Here is an 18,838-nt window from a genome sequence, read left to right on the forward strand (position 1 = left end):
AGATAGTCCTCTGTGGCTTGGTCATTTGCATATACTTCTTGAACATTTTTACACTCCTTTTTCTATCTGTATATCCTACCACTGGAATAATGACATCTGTACCATTCCTTCATTCCTAAACCAACCAGTTTCATGCTTAAGTCAGTAGTTTATTTTAAGTGAGGCATTCACCGTTTTATAGTTCATCTAATAAAGTCTTGAGATGTGGGCAAGATTACTAATAATGAACACAAAATCCTTTTACATTTGTATTGTACATTCAATTTACACAGAACTTACTGTTTCTTAGTTAATCTCATCAGGATTTGAGTGGGAAAGAAATAAATCAAACCTAAGTAGTAAATAATATATTTATTCTTTTCCAAACACTTCACAGTGTGACTAAGAATTTAATATTGGGCAGGAACAAATTTAAGAAAAAGTGACAGTGCAACAGTTTGTTTAAAAGTTCAAAAATTTCCCATGTTTCTTTTCTGCATTAAGAGCCATCCTAGCTAGACTGCAATAGTATTCACTCACCCACACCAGTTTACATCAAATAAAATTCATTTGATTTCCTAAAGAGAGATTTTGTTCTCCCTTTAAGCATGCCTTGCTGATTGCTGCCATCAAATTTTATGAAAAAGGACAAAATAGCTAAAGATTTTAAATTCATCTTTAGAGGAGATATAGAACACGTATTTGACCTATGTACTCTTCATAAATCAAGAGACTCCATTCATTGTACCGTGTACCATAATTCTAAACCTGTTTTCCCCCCCTCTCTGACACTGTCTACACAACTGAAATAGAGCATAAGTGTGCATCATTCACCAATTTAAAAAAATAGGTAGTGTAGACAGGCATAGGATCTGAACCGAGCATGAAGACTTACATTTTGTAATAAAAAATATCTGTTTAGTGTCCTGTTCTGGGGGAGCCTTCATTGTGGAATACTATTAAGGGAAAAAAAGCAGCACATGTGGTGTGATGCATTGAGGAGCCTCATCTCCACCCCAAGCAAGCATTTAGTTTTGGCAGAGCAGAGGATGCTTAAACAGGTTAAAAATAGCGCACTGAAATTTTCACCTCCTAGGCAGCGTTAATCCAGTGCAGACTGTTGTTGGCGATACCATCTGTGGAAACCCTGGAACCAACGTTCTTGGGGACCAGAGAGTAGTATTACTCAGCTCCTTGCAAGCTGGGGACGAGTGAAGGAAAAGGGGCACAGCAAGGAGAACGTGAAGGAGGCGGCAGATGGAGGCCTGGTGTCAGGAGCCGAGTGGAGTAGTGAGAAGTTTAAGAACAGAAGTGAAAGGAAAAGCAGAAGTGCAGTGTTGGAAGGTGGCACCATCCACTTGACAGGCTCCTAAATAAGAATTTATTAAAACATAAGTGGAACATACTGCTAATTCTGGCTAAGGTGAATTGATGCCTGACTGTGTGCCAAGGTGCTGAGTGGGTTGTGTGTGCAGTCACCTGATGACATAGGTCCTCATGGTAGCCTCCTTCCACAAACTGAGACACACAGGCTTGGAAAAGTCCCCTGGCTGGTGAGCACCATGCTGGCACTTGACCCCAGGCAGGTCAACCTCCAATGCTCAGGTTTCAAAGCTCTGTGCAGAAAATAGGCAATTTGGTGTACTAATTGCCCTTTGAATTTCTTCAATTCCACATTAAAGTGGTGGTAGTGGGAATGGTGAGAAATGGGCAAATGTGAGACATATATAGGAAATAAAATTGATCTAGTTTGTACCAGAGTGGGTAAGGATGAAGGTGGGGGAAACATTGCAAATACTTTTTTTTTTTCCCTATGGTTTGCCATGGAGTGTCTCTGTAGCAGGAGCAGTAGGTATAGGAGAGAAATGATTAGGGAGAGTCTGCTATCAGATTATTATTTTTTTTTTTTTAAGCAAGCATAATGAAAAATCCTCCCAGGCTTTCATTTTCTTTGAACCTGACAAATGTCAATTTTTCCTCACTGACTATTATGCTGTGGGATTAATTATTTAATTGACAAAATTTGCTTCCTGCGACAGTTCCTGACATCATACACACAATAAAAATGAAAGATTGAAAATATTAATAGTAGCCAAAGATCTTTGAAACACTTCCAAAGAATCATGCTAATTTAGCTTGTCCACAGAGTTTTAAAAGAGCTTGTCAGTCCTGTGTCCCCTTACTCCTTGAGTGACATAAGAAAATGCCACTTCAGCTGGAGGGAGGAATGAGTAGAGACCCCGTTAATGCAATTACGTGGAGCATTCAAATCTAGGAATATAGTGTTTTTATTTTTATCAACCAATTTTATAGCCTATCATCAAACTTGATTTTAATCATTTTTATGGCTTTACTGATTGGCAGGTGACTACTCTTAATTACGTGTCATATTTAGATACTGTAAAGCTGGGGATGATTTCATTTTCACAGTATGTGTAATTTTTCTGGATCTCACACAGATCTCCTCTCACTCTATTTCAGTCTCTTCGTGTGGTTTATGGATGATGGAAATAGTTGCTCTCTCAGCAGCTGTGGAGCTCTCCGTAGGTGTGATGGGGTTAGGGTAACAATGGCGTGTTTTGCATTCTTGGATACTATTTTCTTTGATTCGTCTTTGAAGAGAATTTATCCCGTCAGGTCTGAGACACATTTCTTATGAAACAGCTGCATAAAATCATCCCACAGTCTTGGAAAAGTGATAAAAGAACATTTATTTTTTTCCTCTACTGCATCTCTCTTGGGTTGTGCACACGATTGTAGTATTCTTGACCAAACAAGAATGTTATTGGGTTGGGGTTGTGGCTCAGTGGTAGAGCACTTGCCTAGCATGTGTGAGGCACTGGGTTTGAGTCTTAGCATCACATATAAATAAATAAATAAAAATAAAGGTCCATTGACAACTAAAAAAATTTTAGAAAAAAAGAATACTGTCAACTCCAACAAGGAATGTTGGCCATAAGGGCAAAATAAAGGAAAAAAAAAAAAAAAGAGAGAGAGATAGTGTGATAGTGTCTGGAAATAAGAATATTGTTGTTTTACTAAGCCATAAGTCTAAGAAAACCATCTTTGAGATAACCCTAACCCAAACTGATAGTCAGTACTCAGTGTTGGGGCAGTGAATATCAAGATTTTAAAATGAAAAGATGATCAATGAAAAGATGATCATTTATTCTTAATACCTAAATTGGTAACAGGGAGGAAGGTTGTTGGATTTTATATTTTAAGAACAGCATCCTATCTGTGTTTACGCATAACTGAAATCAAATTAGAAAAAAAAATATTTTCAAAGAAGGGAAGGGAAGAAGAAGGCAGATTAACAAAGACAAGCACTTGGTGATTGCTAGTTGTGACTCACCTCTGGTGTTCCCTAACAGTATCGTTCCACTTCCAAAAACTCCTCTCCTTGGGACTTGCCAGCTCTTTATTCTTTTCATAAGCAGTAGAGTCCAGTAGCCTCCAGCTCCCAAAAACATGGCTTATACTTCTTACCTCATTACATTATTGGTCGAAGGCCAGCTCGAATGTTGTTTGGAAGGGTTCTGACAGAAGGAAGTAGGTCCCTGATTCCTCACCGCTGCTTTTTCCTAGCAAGCTGCATCCTGAGCCCTAGTCCTTTATTTGTTTTTAAGTTTTTGTGATTCTAAGGAGTGAACTGGAGCCTCACACATGGTAGGCAAATGCTCTAGCACTGAGCACTGAGTTACAACTCCAGTCCTAGTCCATCTTCTATGCAATGTTGCAGATTCTAGACCTGCCCCTTCCCTGGAAAGAGCATTAGAACAACCTGGGCTCTTCTGTAAATATGTATCCAGGGTTCTGGCATGATGATGGCTTGAGTGATGCCTCTATCTCCCAACAACCCCTTATCTTCTCTGAGCTGAACTGTCATCAAGGTTGCAAATGGAAGCTGTAAATCTGTTAGGGTTCCAAAGGACCAATCTGATGCACCTTATAGCCTGGTGAGAGCTCAGAATATGGTGAAGATGGAAAAGAACACTGTGACTTCATGGTTCCAGAGAGAGACTGGCCTGCCTCTCCCTTGGATCTTGCTTGAGTAAATGTTGCCTTAGAGGAGCAGTTGGCTTCCTTGGCTCATCAGGAGCCAGGGGAACATAAACAAATGCAGTCCTCCATTCTAGGGAGTAGAAAGGCTTGTCCTTAGAGTCTAGCAGGACTTCCTACTGTTTCTTAAGGAACCTCAGGAAAACAGCATGCTTATTGGCAACCAGCAAGCAGGAAATAGAACAGGATGTAAGCAAACAGATCCAGAAGCATATAAGGAAAATGAGCAGTGGAGATGAGAGATGACAACATGAACTAAAATTAAAAATTATATTATGAGCACTCACAGAAAACCAAGAACAACAATAATCCAAACACTGACACTGAAAAAAACGTAACATGATAATCAAATAATAGAGTGAAAAAGCCATAATTAAGAACTTAAAAGTAAAATATAATGGAGGGTGTAGCTCAATGGTAGAGCACATGCTTAGTATGCATGAGACCTATTTTCAAATTCTAGCATCTAAATAAATAATTAAATAAGTTAGAGAGAGGGGCTGTTGTTGAAATCCAAATGAAGGTTTTGAGGACAAAGTAGAAGAAATATCCAAACCAGAAAGCAAAATTAGGATGAATGTGCAGGTTTGTGCACATGTGTGTGCAAGCATGCACGCGCGCGCACACACACACACACACACACACACACACACACACACACACACATATCGCTAAGCACATCCTAGAAAAATTCTTTAGGGATAAAGATATTTTACAAGATTATAAAGAGAAAAATCAAGTAACTTTTTTCTTTTCTTGTTATAAATAAAACTAAATAAGACTAATAGTGATTTTCTTGTTTGCAGCAATGGAAAGCTAGAAGATAGTGGTATAGTACTATGGGGCTGGTATACAGAGAAGATATTACAGGGAAGGAAAAATATCTCTTCTTACATATCACTAGGTTCATGACTATGCTCCTATAACAAAAGGCAGATTAGTAAGAGCATACAAATGTATCTAATTTACATTTTATGGTCCATGGGAACTTTCATAAGGAAATGAAGATCCAAAGAAACAGGTAAATGTGTGTATTTTAATGCTTAGGTCTGATGAAGAGGTGAGTAGTTATGGAGACATATAGACAGATGGGGTACAATCTGATGGTAATGTAGGAACAGAAGAACCTTCTCTTTCCACCTACTAAAGTTGCAATAATTTTAGTCTATAAAACAAACTGACAATAGACATTAGCAGGAGTAAAGGTGTACAAATTTCTCAATATGCAAGCCTATAGGAGTCACATAAAATATGAAATCCAAGGAAGGGCCAGATGGTTGACGCTCAAGCAGCATTCTGAGCTACAGAAAGAAGTATGGGCTTGGATCTTTTGGAGATAAGTAGTGACAAAAATGTGTCACCAATAACAACTCTCTCAAGAATAAACGGTTATTTGTTATGAACTCTCTCTGGGTGATGTGTTGGACCTTTGGTCCAGACTTTTCTGACCATTTCCTTTGAGTTCTTGTCTACTGATAACATCACGGAGGGTTCCAAGACAACTGCACTCCTCCTGGAGGAGCTTCTCTTAGTCACATAAAGCAACTTCAAAGCAAGCCCCTTCCTGCTTTGGGAAGGAAAGGGGAGGTTGATTTAGCAAGGCTTTTTTGATCAGCTTTTTCTCTACATTCTTGTGTTTTCAGAGAAAAAGGATGCTCCTTTTCTCTGGGTATAGGAAGGATACCTTTCCAATTGTAACCAAACACAATGGGTTCACCTCTTGATGAGTGCAAAGCCCATGAGTACAACCAGGAAATAAAAAGGTGAGGGAAGATTTATTACTAACAGAAAGTAAGAAGGGCCCTGGAGATAATTCTCAAAGGATTGTCTCTCTGAACAAAGAAAGAAGGAGCTTTTATTGGGGAAATTTATACATAATTATATAGAAAAGATTTGTCATCATATGCAGAGGCTCATTTATTCCGGAGCATGCTCAGTTTGAGGTCACACATCATATGTTCAAAAAAATGGAGGACAGTGTGGAGATCTAGTATTATAATGAAAAAAGTTAAAAAGAGTAAGTCACTGTGACTCAGAGAGTCTGGATGGTTCTTTGTAAGTTTTCCTAGACGGCCTTATTTGGAAAAACAAAAAGCAAAATACAAAAAACTTTGGAGGAGTCTTCATAGTCATTTAAAGAGGCAGCAACTCTCCCCTCTCCACCTACACATAAATGGTTTCCCCTACAAGTACCTGCTCGGTAACCAATACAATGAGGGTCTTATGACCAGATTTAGGGGAGAAGGTCAGAGAGTGGTCCTCCTAGGTTTTATGACCCACTTCAAGGGAAAGAGATACAGGAAGGGGGAGAATGACCTTTGACTTTGCTATTTTTTCAGATGCCAAGGTGCCATATTTTGTGGTAGTATGTTCTGAACCCCACCATGCCATTCATCTCTCAGAGTGAATGAAAGATAATTAGGTATACAAAGATTCAGGGACTGTTTCCACAATGTACAGGGTGTATTCAGGGAGGAATATCAAGTGAAGCAGAATCACAGCCTATGAAGAGGAGAAGTGATGAGCAATCAACTTTGTGGTACATATAGTTAAATCTCAAATGATTACAGAGCAGCTGGAGATGTGGGAGGAGCACAGCAAGGGAAACTTTAACAAATGGCTGAACTAAAAGAACTTATCAGTCTCAGCCACCCTGGTAGTTGGGGAAAAGTGGTAGAGAAAGTTAAAGCCTTCCAAAATCCCATCTCATCTGAAGATGGAGAGAAGGAAACAGTTATGAAATAGAGCTTTATTGGAGGTAAATAATTGCTCTTACATTCATATAATAATGAAAACATGTATTTGAATATGAATGTCAGGAAAGGGATGGTATTCATTAGTAGGATGGGGAAAAAAAAAACCAAAATAGACCTACCTAATTAGCAGGGCAAAGGGAACGAATATCAACCTGACCAAATTAGCAAGAACAGCTCCAAGGAAAAGGAGGAAACAAGGAAAATCATGAAGAATCATAACCCAAGAGGAAAGGAATAAAACCTGCCATATATTACATGAAATAAATATACTGAATTTAACATAAACTATTCAACAATAACAAAGTTATTGTTATTTATTTATAAGGAACACACTTAAAATGGTTGAGAATGAAGAGATACCAGGTAAATATAAACAGAAAGCAGGAGCAGCAGCAATAATATCAGAAAGGTGGAATTTATTTTAAAAACTCTAAACAGGGGACTGCAAATTGGTGCAACCACTCTGGAAAGAAGTATGAAGGTTCCTCAGAAAACTTGGAATGGAACCACCATTTGACTCAGTTATTCCACTCCTTGGTTTATACCCAAAGGACTTAAAAGCAGCATACTACGGTGATGCAGCCACATCAACGTTCATAGCAGCTCAATTCACAATAGCTAAGCTATGGAACCAAACTATGTGCCCTTTAATAGGTGAATGGATTAAAAAATGTGGATTAAAAAATGTGGTACAGGGGCTGGGGAGATAGCTCAGTCGGTAGAGTGCTTACCTTGTAAGCACAAGGTACTGGGTTCAATCCCCAGCATCCCAAAAAAAAAAATGTGGTACATATACACAATGGAATATTACTCAGCCCATACAAGAAGAATGAAATTATGGCATTTGCTGATAAATGGATGGAACCAGAGGCTATTGTGCTAAGTGAAATAAGCCAATCAATCCCCAAACCCCAAAGGGTGAATGTTCTCTCTGATATGCAGATGCTGACTCACAATAGGTGGGGCAGCAGGTGGGGAGTGGAGGTTCACCAAATAGGACAGGGGAGAGTGGGTGGAAGGGATGGAGGTTGGGAAAGGGAAACAGAATGAATCAGACATAGCTTTCCTATATCGTATATGAATACACAACCAGTGTAACTTCACATCATGTACAACCGTAAGTATGGAAAGTTATACTCCATGTATGTATGAGATGTCAAAATATATTCCACTGTCATGTATAATTAAAAAGAACAAATAAAAAAGGAAAAAAAAAAAAACCCTCTAAACAAGATAAAGAAGACCATTGAGCAAACAATAAAAGACACAGTACAGAGGGCAAGTGCTCTTAAATTCTATACGTTAAACAATATAGTAGCTAGAGTTACAAACCAAAACTATCATCAGGGAAAAGGAGATTACTGAAACACATATATAATGGGATACTTTGATTCAACTCTTTCAGAATCAGGCAGATCTAAAAGACAAAAATTAAGACAGTCATTATATAATATTAATTAAAATATATCAGATATCTATAATGTCAGCTAAAAATTATACTTGTTCACATTTATATGGAATGCTTTCAGAAACTGATTCTGAATTTGGCCACAAAACAGAAACGTAAACATTTAGAAAAGAAGAAGCTTTATACGTCAAAACATTTGATCATAAAATTTAGTAAAATTAGAAACAAATAACAAAAATATAAACCAGTGAAAACACCTTTGCCCTATGGATTGTGACATCACTTGGTTATGGTTAAGAAGCAATAGAAAACAAATTCTACTTCCAAAATTTGTGGATGACAGTAAAAGCCATATTCACAGGAAAATATATCGCTAAGGAATATATTTAAAGAATAAATATAAACAAGGAAGATATTTACTATACATATTAAGAAATGAGTAAATATTAGGACAATAAACCAAAGGAAATAGGAAGATAATCAAAGCTGAAATTTAAAACAAACTAAAAGCTGATTCTTTAAAAAGATTCATAGCCTCTATGAACAAAAAGGAGAGATACTGAAAAGATTTTAGCAACTAAATGGAACTATGCTAAGCAATGAATTTAAAAAATCTAGAATAATTTATTATTTCTCAGAAAATATGATTAACCCAAATGATTTTAGAACATGGAGAAAACTTGTCAAAACCAATTATCTGAGAAGAGATTAGGAAGGTAATTAAAAGAGGTGCCATTAAAAAGTGCCACATAGGTTCCTGAGTGAATTTGACATAACCTTCAAAGTACAACTAAGTTCAATATCAAAAAGCTACTCGACACCCCCAAAGATGGAAGCCATCAAAATTCATATTAAATTGCTACAGCCTTAGTAACAAATTGATTAAAGTAGTATAAAAGAGAAGCTACCTAGACCAAAATTGCTCCTCATTATGTGTGTAAAAGTTCTAAACAACTATGTTTATGTAAGAATCCAGTAATATATAAAATGTATAATATGCTAGACCAAATTAATAACCAAGTGGTTACTAATCCTTGTTGACCATGCAAGAGAAACATGTTCCTAACATTGAAAAATGTTAGGAAATGTGTTAACATAATTACATTAATAAATCAAAGTAGAAAAATATGATCTTATCAGTAGATGATGAAAAAGTTTTAGATAAAATTTACAAAACATTCTTTATTAAAATAAAACTAAGTAAGTCAAGAAAAAAAGCAAATATGATAGTCATATGTAAGATTTAAAAAAAAAAAGTTAAATAGCCCTCAAAACACCTAGGACTTTTCAATCAAAATCAAGATCATGTACTGTCACAATCACTATTCAACATTGCTCTAGAGGTTTTGGTAATTGCATAAGAGAAGTTTGAGCAATTGATGTTTATTTTGGAAAAAGTTAAAATCAGCACTTTTGTTAAATATACAACTATATACATAGAAATCCCACGTGTCTCTAGAAATAAAAAAAAATTGAATTTGATATGAATTTGGTACTTGAATGAAGACAAGATAAATATATTGATAACATAGGTAATGTAAGAGTTAAGGTTATAGGTTCTAAATCCAGAACCCTTGTGTTTGAATGCCAGCTCTGCCATTCATTAGCTGAATGGAAGTTTACCTAATCTTGGTCAAATAAATTGTTTAGACAAAATACGTAATTTTTCTATGCTTTTGTCTTCTAATATGTAGATTGTTCTATAGTTTGAGGATAAAAATGAATAAATGTATATAAACTATTTAGAATAATCCCTAATATACTATTATTAAACTGTGTTAGTCAATTTTTCCTTGCTATGACCAAAATACCTGACAAAAATGACGGAGAGGAGGAAAAGTTAATTTTGTCCTCATGGTTTCAGGGTTTTTCAGTTCATGGTCAGCTGACTATTTCTCTGGGCCCGAGGTAAGGCAGATCATCGTGATGGAAGGTTGTGACCTAGGAAAGCTGCTCAGCTCATGGCAGCCAAGAAGCAGAGAGGGGCAGGGGAAGGGGCCACACACCTGCAGTGACCTACCTCTCCCAGCCACACCTACCTGCCTGCAATTGCCACTCGTTAGTTCTTTCAACTCTGATTAGGGGTCTGACCTCATCAGTAGATAGATTAGCCTAAACACTCACCTCTGAACTTTCCTATATTAGAGACCACACTTCCAACACATGAGCTCTTCAGGAGACATTCAATATCTAAACCATAACATAAGCAATTATAGTTAGTTACTAAGCAATCACTGACTCAATTTGGACGTCAGAAAAAAATGACCTATATCACAAAGGCAACAAACACTATAAAATTCTTTGAAATACATTTTATAAGCATAATATGGGACCCAACATGAAGAAGATCTATAAATCTTATTGAAAGACATATAACAAGATCTGAATGAATGGAAAGACAGGCAATGTTTTTGGATTGGAAGGCTGAGAGCACAAGAATGTACATTCTCACTAACCAAATACATAGAAGTCAAACTATCAAATAAAATCCCAGTGGGTTAGGGTTATTTTTTATTTTAGTAAGTGATCTTGTAATTCATGTGGAAGAATAAATGTCTGAAAATAGCCAAAATATGTTTAAAAGGCAAATGGAATAAGGTGGCCTTATTATATAATTTCTAAAATACTATGAAGCTTCTGTTATCGCATCAATTTTTTTTGGTACAAATAAATTAGTAGGATCAGTAGAATAGACTAAAATTTCAGAAGTAGGTCTTAGTATATACAGAAATTTAACATAAAACAATTTTTTTTTTTATTCAGTGTGATTTGATAAATGGTGCTGGCACAACTGGTTATCCATCTGGAAGAATATAAAATTGGACCCATATCTCTCAACATATTCAAAAATAAATTAAGATGGATTAAAGACAAATGTACAAAAAAATAAAGCAATAAGAATTTTAGAAGTTAATTTAAGACAGAAACGACATGAGCCACAAATAACAGAAAACTCCCCAGTGACTTAAACACCTAAGAGAATTATTTTCTTGCAAATAAATCCAAAGATAGACTGTCTAGGGATCAAAGATGCCATCAAGAACCCAGGTTCCTTCTATCTTCTTTTGCTTTGCCACCCTTAGTATGTGGCTTTTGTCCTGTGGATCCCCAGGTGGTTGCTGTACTTTCATATTCCTGTTGAAATAACAATGAACGCAGAGGTGAGAGGGCCTCTTCTCTGCATTGGACTGCTTCTTTTAGTCCCCTGAGACTTCCTCCTACAACTCTTTTTTCAGAACTATTATGCATGGCCGTTCTCGAGAAAGGAAATGTGTACTATTTTTACTTTCTAGTCTGTATAACAGAAAGTGGCAAGGAGAAAGTGGTTGTGGATCCTCACAGTATGGTCCATGAACTCTAAGTACACCCTAAGAGAGGGGAGACAATTTTAATGAAAACAAAACTCAGAAGAAAAGATAGGCTTTAGTGATTATTTTTGTAGACCTTTCATATGTAAATTAAAATACCCAGAAACAAAATCATTACACTGGGAAATATATTTCTAATCCATGTGACATATATACATTTATATCTATAGTAAGATGAGTGACTTTTACATATTGAAAATAAATAATCCAGTGGGAAAATAGTAGGAATAGACAGTTCCCAAAAGAGAAATTCAAATGGTCAGTAAACATGAAACAGTGAAGCAGTTTCCCTCCTAGTCAGGAAAAGGCTATAGCTAATCCCTAATTGAACATCCCCACCACACAACTCCTAACCTTCATTGACCATTCATGTACCCAAGGTATTCACCAGTGATTTGCTTAGGAGTTGCCTCCCAGCATGGTAAACAGAAAATGCAATGAAATGTCTCCTGTGTTAGATCTCCTTGTTTGGAATTAGGATTGTGTGTTTCCAAAGAGATAGTCTCATATGGGGAAGCCAGGCTCCTGAGCGATGTTGACTCAGTTCATTAGGTACATAGAACCTAGCAGGCCTTCAGGTTCCAGCCTGACATCCTTTATGTTGTTTTCGTGGAACGCATATACTGATCCTTACCAACATCTAGACACAGCATATTCCTTAAGTGAGGACTTTCTGTGCAATTGTGAAATTTGGGTTTAGGAAAAAACCAAAGCAATAAAAAGAAAGAAAGAATTCACGAATAGCTTTACTCAGACCTTTACTCACAACTTCTTACAAACATGTAAAATAATTTTTTAAAAAAAATTATCCATTGGATTACCACCAATCAATAACAAAACTTGAAAGAAACCTGAAAACAGCCGTCAGGTTTGGTGCTGCATGCCTGTAATACCAGTAACATGTGAAGCTGGGGCAGGAGGATCGCAAGTTCAAGGCCAGTCTGAGCAATTTAGCAAGAGGCTGTCTCAAAATAAATTTTAAAAAGGACTAGAGATGTTGTTCAGTGTAGACCGCTTACTTAGCATGTGCAAGGCCCTGAGTTCAATCCCCACCACTGTGAAAAGAAGAAAAAGAAAACTAAAAGCAGCAAAATATTAAGAAAAGAAGTTGTATTTGGAGAAGGGATTCTTCTGTAAAGGAAAGTCTTCCAGTTTTAAATCATTAAAGTCAAAGGCAGAAAATAATCCCTGCTTTTGAACCAAGTAGATTGGTTATATAGTTTGGAGGTTGGACAAGAAAAGCACCTTTCCAGACTACCAGACACATATAGCTTGTTAAGGTTCCTGCTGTCCTGATGGTAGGTTTTTAATTCAGGATGAACTCTAGATGTAGCTTTCAAGGGAGGAGCCAGATCAGAGGATGGCATCCTGCTTCTGACTTAGCTTAGGGATGAAATATTAACCAAAAGTCCATGATGCTAAAGGAAATATGAACACCTGTGACTCATACTTTTATCCAGGCTCTGTTCTTACATTTCCTTGGATTTTTGATGCTGTTGTTCTCAGCTTTGTCTCATGTTCCTTTGTGTTGCCTTCTTCCAGCATCTGTATAGACTTAGGTGGTTGGGAGAGCTCTACAATCCTCTAAGTCCACTTTATAGGTGAGGAAATCTGAGACTCAGACTTGTTAAAATGCTCACACAGTCAATATCTGGTGAGTTCCTAGGCCAAGAATAAGCAGAATATCATCATATTATTTTTTTTTATTCTACTCTTTTATCTTGCTAATTTTTTATTAGAAAACCACAATAAAATGCTAAACATGTTTTGGGATATCTTCACTACCTTGGGTAGGCAAAAATATCTTAGAGAGTTTATAAAAAGGCTAAGTGTGAAAGAAAAACTTGATGACTTAGACTTCATCAAAATTAAACAGTTCTGCCTTTGAGAAATATCTTTAAGAAAATGAACAGACAAGCTAGACTCTGGGGAAAAAATTGTCTGCACGTGTATGTGTGTGTGTGTGTATGTGTGTGTTAGGCAGAGAACTTGCCTATAGAATATATAAAGAACTCCTAGAAGTCAATAACAAATGATAACCCAGTTTCAAAATGGGTAGAAAACTTCTATGAGGAATGTCACATTAAAAATACACATGCCATCATTAGCTGTCAAGGAAATGAAAGCTAAAATCACAATGAGATACTATTACTTACCCACTAGAATGGTTAAAATTTAAAAGATCCACAGCATCAAATATTGGTGAGGATGTGGAACAACTAGGGTGTAAAATGTAAAAGGGCACAACTGCATTGGAAACTAGCAATTCATATGTAAAGTTAAAATAACATTTCCTCTTTGACCTGGCAATTCATCTCCTAAGTATTTAGTAAAGTGCATGAAAACTTGGTTGATAGCAGCTTTATTCATCATAGGCCTGAGTTAGAATCATCAAGTGTACGGATATAATAAATTGCATTAGCAGCGCACACCTGTAATCCCAGTGACTCCGAAGGCTGAAGCAGGAAGATTGTAAGTTCAAAACCAGCCTCAGCAACTTAGCAAGTCTAAAAATAAAAAATACAAAGGGCTGAGGATGTGACTCAGTGCTTAAGCACCCCTGGGTTCAATCCCTGGTACCAAACAATAAAAATAAAAAATAAATACATTGCAATATAGTCACACAATAGAACACAACTTGGCAATACAAAAGAATGAACTGCTGATGTGTGCAGCAGCATGGAAGAATCTCAGAAACATCCTGTTAATCATAAGGATCCACAGTATATTCTATACGACTCCATTTACATAACATTCCAAGAACAGACAAAACTAATCTACAGTACAAGAAAACAGAACAGCGGTTGCCTGTGGGAGTAAGAATTGGCTGTGCACAGGCAAACTTGGTTGGCATGATGGAGAGGTGCCATATCTGGTTTGGGCTTGTGGTAGACGCAGGCATTTCTTAAAACTCATGGAAGTGTCTGCTTTAGATCTGTGAATTTCAGTGCATGTGAAATTTACCTAAACAGTGATATTAAAACAAAAACAGAGCTAGTCACGTTCAAACAACTGTAGTTAAATGTGGCAAGTTTGGGGTTTATCTTTTTGCTCTCATGCATCTTCAGCCAGGGTGAGATTTCATTTGGCGCCATGGGCAGTCATATGGTCTCTACTGAGCCATAACCACAATCTTCTCTTAGAAATCCCTGCTGCATTGTACTCAGGGTTTTTCTGGAGAAAGACTTTTTGCCCAACAGGATAATAGCAGATGTGACCTATCCATACTGTGCTGAGAGAAGTGTTGGTGGCATATAGATGGAACCAGACCTTTCCAATATCTTCATCAGTTTCCAAATCAAAAAAGACCTGTTCTAAGCTCTTCGATTTGGATTATATCAGGGGTCAGTTTTATTACTAAAACCATAAATCATTTGTTAAATATTTCTGCATATTACAAGTTTCAGATAGGTCAAAAGAATTTAATTCATATTTCTTAAATGTAGAACATGAAAGTTATAATTTTAGCATGTCACTAATAGCATTGGGCAGAAGTAAAAATAGTATTAATAACTCCTTTGGTAAAATACTAATTATGGGGTCTCTCTGCCATTTTTATCCTGCTTTGGAAGTGAAAGGGGAATAAACTTTCTTATTCTTATTTCTGTATTATTTACTTGAATTTTTTTGCACTGTGAAAATACATTAAACCTTCAGACATGTTGGAAATTGTGAAAGAGGAAGATTACAAGAGCCAAGAGGAAAATGCTTTTAATTTTAAACACTGAAATTTGGTTTAGTCTTGGATGCCATTATAGTGAATAATGGGAACTGATCCTAGACTTCAAAAGAAACATGACCAGATGGTCTTACCATTCAGCACTTAATGCTGCTATGAATTTCCAGTTAGACCCCAAACTTTTCATTTCCCCAGTGTTCCCCCTCACCTCTGTCATCATACAAAAACGAAAGGAATCCGAAACCCTTTTTTTGTATTTTCTGAAACACTGGTCCTGAGCAAACTTTTTTTTTTTTTTTTTTTTTTGGTGAAAATAGGGTTTAATAAAGAGACAAAAACCTGAAACATTAATCAGATCCACTGGGCTAATTACTGCGACTCCAAAGTTTATTACTTTTAAATATTAACTGCTTAAAATGATTCATTTGGAGATCAAAATGATTAATCCTTCTCAGTCACTATAAATGTCAGCGGCAGGATTAAAGGATTTAGATGGTCATGTTTACTCAACCTTAAATTTCTGTACTAAAGACACAAGTTAAATAGCTCCAGTTTATCATTGTTTCATGTTAATGTTTTCCTCTTAACTCTCTCTTTTAGCTCCCCTGCCTAAGTGATTGTTAACTAATTTTGGCTGTTAAGTAGGCAAGGGCTTCTTTCAGCTTGGCGGGCCAACCCGCTTTGTAGATTACCTACCAGAAGGTGTGAGTAGATAGATGTAGCTTACAGCCCTCCTCGGGTCGCAGTGGGGGTAATCCTTTCCCCCTGCCTCGGCCTTTATTGGTCTGATGTCTTGAGCCCCCAGCTTACTGCTAAACTTGTATCCGGTTCCTCGCCACGTTGCCAATTTTGGATCCACATTGTGAATCACTGTGGTGCTGCTTCAGTCACAATTATTAAACACCTGCTGCTTTATGCCAAACTATACGCTTATTTATACCAGTACCTACTGCAGTTTGACTATCAGATACCAGCAGATAGGTTGTAGGCATATTATCATCTCCGGCTCTTGGATTGTTCTAAGGAATAATTACTAAAAAAAACTAAGAAGCAAATTCATTTTCAGAATGCCTTTAATAAAAGAAACAACCTAAAATTATTTCTCTAATTACAAATGGTTGCTAAAATCGCTTTTTAAAGTATAGTTGAGTGTATAAATCCTTCATGATCCAGGCTTAAGAGATGCTCTTTCTTTAAACATCAGTGGACTTAAGGTAGTTTTCCCATTTGGGCCACCAAACCTTCCATTTGGTATCCATATGTTCCTCCTCCCCTGGGGTCTTCACGAATCTTATCTTGAAGAAAATGCACATTCTCCAGGGTCATTCTTTTTAATCCTGCTTTCTCTGCTTGGGAATATACCTGGGGTTTTCCCTTCACGTCCACCTCATCAAGTTCACCTTAGTGCCCGGCCTCAGATTTCCATTGGCGGAGGGCCCGCTCCACAACTGCTTCTAAAAATGATTGCTGAGGGGGCATCCTGTAGTTTGCTTCCATTAGACTTGTGTTTTGTGTAATGAATTAAATTATAAGTGCGGTGCACGTAGGTCATTTTCAGTGTCCTCTGGAAATTTGAATTATCTGTATAGGGACAGAAAGGTGTGCTACCTTTCCTCACCCAGTCTATGGCACATAGGATACTCATCCAATGAAAGTTAATATGAGCAAAGCATAATGACTTATTACTGAAGGTTTTATTTGAAATGGGGGTCTTTAGGAATGAGAGACCCAGGAACAGCTGTCTGTTTTTAGGCTTGATGAAAAATAGACAGCCATGTAGAAATGTGATTGGACAGAAAGGGTGTGATGTACTGGTAACACACCGAAGGGAAAACGTACCAAGGCCTGTCCAGGTTCTTCCTGGCCTCTCTGTAATGTTCCTTCCTCCCAGGTATGGAACAGGAAATCTCTGCAACCAGGGTTTTCTAGGGAGAAGGGATAGTGTGATTATTTTTGGTTTCATGACTTGCTTTGGGAGAGGGGAAGTTCCATTTCCTGTGGTCCACCTTGGGGAAGAGGACTTCCAGTTTCTGTGATGTGCATCAGTGAGGTGAGAGACAGGAGGTTAGGAGAAGGCTAGAGAGAGACTTTGTTCTGAGGCTGCTTCTGAGATCTCCAGCCTCCTTCCATTCCGAGGATTCAGCATGCCAAAGCATTATCAGTATACGGTTTTGGATATTAATAACATTAATAGATAACTTTAGCATGTAGTTGACAATATTTGCATTTTGTTTGCAGAGTAAAATGGAGTGGGGCAAGTTCAGATATTTAGTGGGAAAGTGTAAGAATAGGAGTGTCCTGAAAAATATGCACTAGGAAATAATATTACATGTATTTATATTACTGTGTGATCATCTTACCATTTTGAAACCCAGGCAAATAGGGAACTTGTAACAAGATGGTAGAGATGCTGAACCTACAAGCACCTAATAAGAAGCATTTACCTGATCTGTTGTTTTGTGATATGCTCGGACCTGCATATCACTCCATGCCTGAGAATAGATCATTTCATTCAAGCTTATAGTGACCAAGAAAAATAAAGACAATAATAGATTATTTTATTTCTAGGTATCATATTTATATTGATTCATCTGTCCATTTCTTACACTTGGATTTTAGGGTTGTTAACTGCAAAAGAAACAGATGGTTAATCTCCTTTAAAATAATTCATATATGATGATGGGAAAGGGGAGGTTTGAAATGGGGGAAAAACAATGCTCCTACATATATCATACACAACTTCCTTTCTTTTTTAAAATTTATTTATTTTGATTCATTGTAAACAAATGGGGTATAACTTGTTTCTCTGGTTGTAGCAACTTCATTTCTTTACAATGAAGAAGGAAAGATTTTTTTAAAACCTAACCTTTTCCTTTCCCAAGAGAAGGTAATATATTAAATGTCTGATTATTGAATAGGTACTATTAAACAGCAAATCAAGAAACTACATTTAAAAATGGGTTGTTCTGATTTTTCTCTATGTTTTTTAAATTACTAAAATAATTATCAGGAAAGTAAAAATTCAAAACTACAAAATAGAAAAGAGCTAATTTCCTTCACTTACAATCCCTTTTAAATGAACCATCATTAATTGCAATATATCCCTTCTCATCTCTATTCATGCTTAAATCACGAGCACTTACATAATCTGCTAATTCTCCTTTGTTTCCAGAAGTGGGATCATACCATACAATTCCATTCTGCAACTTACTTTTTTTTTTTAACTTAAAACATACGTAATGGTCTTCCCTCCAGATCTGAAGATACAGGGCCAAATTTATTCTTTATGCTAGCCCCAGAGTGTTCCATAGCATGTATATGTAATTGATTCATCTGTTCCCTTTCTGGTAAACACTTGGGTTATTTACATTTTTGCAAGAATGATGCAGTAAACATTTTTTGTACATGTATATTCAAGATCAAGTGATTTTGTTTGAATAGGGTATAGTCCCAAAGACAAACAATCTCGTCTAAAGAGTATTTGTAATGTTAATAGAAAAGTACTTTATAAGGAATAAAAGCAATATAAGAGGAGACAGAAACAAATGAATAATGAATTCTCATCATAGGCCCATAGAATCAACTG

The 18,838-nt window shown here is 36.7% G+C and overlaps 1 protein-coding gene across 10 annotated transcripts in view; it reads left to right on the plus strand.

The window, feature by feature from the left end:
* Positions 1–18,838, plus strand: part of TENM3 (teneurin transmembrane protein 3) — a 1,088,270-nt gene that overhangs the window by 644,243 nt on the left and 425,189 nt on the right. The gene's annotated exons all lie outside the window — the stretch shown is intronic.

Source organism: Sciurus vulgaris (genome assembly GCF_902686455.1).
Source record: "Sciurus vulgaris genome assembly, chromosome: 5".
NCBI classification, from domain to species: domain Eukaryota; kingdom Metazoa; phylum Chordata; class Mammalia; order Rodentia; family Sciuridae; genus Sciurus; species Sciurus vulgaris.